Source organism: Mirounga leonina, unplaced genomic scaffold (genome assembly GCF_011800145.1).
Source record: "Mirounga leonina isolate KUSES-001 unplaced genomic scaffold, KU_Mleo_1.0 Mir_101609, whole genome shotgun sequence".
Taxonomy (NCBI): Eukaryota; Metazoa; Chordata; class Mammalia; order Carnivora; family Phocidae; genus Mirounga; species Mirounga leonina.
The window spans coordinates 8,774,359-8,775,764 of NW_023270164.1; the positions used below are offsets into that span (position 1 = coordinate 8,774,359).

At 40.0% G+C, this 1,406-nt stretch overlaps 1 pseudogene; it reads left to right on the top strand.

The window, feature by feature from the left end:
• The first annotated feature begins 435 nt into the window (after positions 1-435).
• LOC118009438 lies at positions 436-959 on the top strand (annotated as a pseudogene).
• Positions 960-1,406: the final 447 nt, after the last annotated feature.

Below are 1,406 nucleotides of genomic sequence, written 5' to 3' on the forward strand. Positions count from 1 at the left end.
AAGAACCTAGTCTTATTTAAGGGCTCATCTGATTAGGTGAGACTCACCCAGGGTAATCAGCCTTTCTTGACATCAATTGTGCAGTATAAAAAAAACTTAATTCTGGGAGGGACAATACTCATTGAGGAGGGGATTATATAAAGGTGTGGGTCATTAGGGGTCATCTTAGAATTCCACCTACCACATTCTTGTTCCCACCAGAGTAGAAAACTTCATTAATGATGGGGAATTGGGTAGAGTACTCAGAAGGGTTTTGCCTCAGTATTGTGAAAAAACTAGCCCTAGACCAAAGATTGCTTTTGTCCTAACAAAGCTTAAAGGAATGACTTGAAAGGATAAAAATGTTTCCTAGTAACTTAAATCAACCTCAGAACAAAGCTCAAGAGTGTATATAAGATCACAAACACAGGCCTTTCTACGTTCTTTATGGCAAGTGTCAGGTGGGAGCGGGGGGGGTCTGCTCTGAGGGTCCACAGCCTACTGCTTTGTCGCCTGGATCCTGATGCCGCTGAGCTCACTCCTGCTCCTCGGTCAAGAGAAGATGGTGGGCCAGAACAGCACCATCACTGCAGGTGTCTGCAGGGCTCTTTTCATCGGGTACTGTATTTACTTCTACCACCAGAGATGGCGTGGCCCCAGCTTCGAGAACAGGCTTCGAGAACCAAAGAAACAAAAGCTTGCCAAGGAGAGAGCTGGACTTTTCAAGTTACCTGACCTTAAAGATGCTGAAGCTATTCCGAAATTCTTCCTTGAAGGAAAGTTGCTAGCTTGAGGTGAATATGAGAAGGGTGTACATCATCTGACAAGTGCAGTTGCTGTGTGTGGACAGCCACAACACTTATTTCAAGTGTTACAGCAAACTCTTCCACCACCAGCAGTCCAGATGCTTCTGACCAAGCTTCCAACAATTAGTCAGGGAAATTGTAAGTGCTTCGAGCTTGGCTGATGATGTGGAATGAGAAACGAATGTCAACATAATAATCTCAATGAAAAACATTTTTAAAATCTTAACTCAGAAGATGAGCAGCTCTAGGGGAATGAGGGCAAATAGGATTGTTATGGACCGTCCTGCACTGAAACCTACCAAAGTTAATTTTTACTTTGTGTAGATCCATTTGTCTGTTTTATTTATTTTTCCCAGTGAAAAGTGTATTCTGATAGAAAGCTTTTCATTTTATAAATATACTATGAGTTACCAGAACATGGAGTTATTTTATTACTAAAATGTGCAATTAAAATGTATATATAACATCACATTACTTATGTTAAAAATACCCAGGGTTCAGTTTTGAAGGATAGGCAAAAAAAAAAGTATAGGAAAAAGCTAAAGAAGGCACATTTTTTTAAACTAGTACATTTTGCTCTACATAAAAGAACTGGATGGAAAATTACTTTATCACAACTAA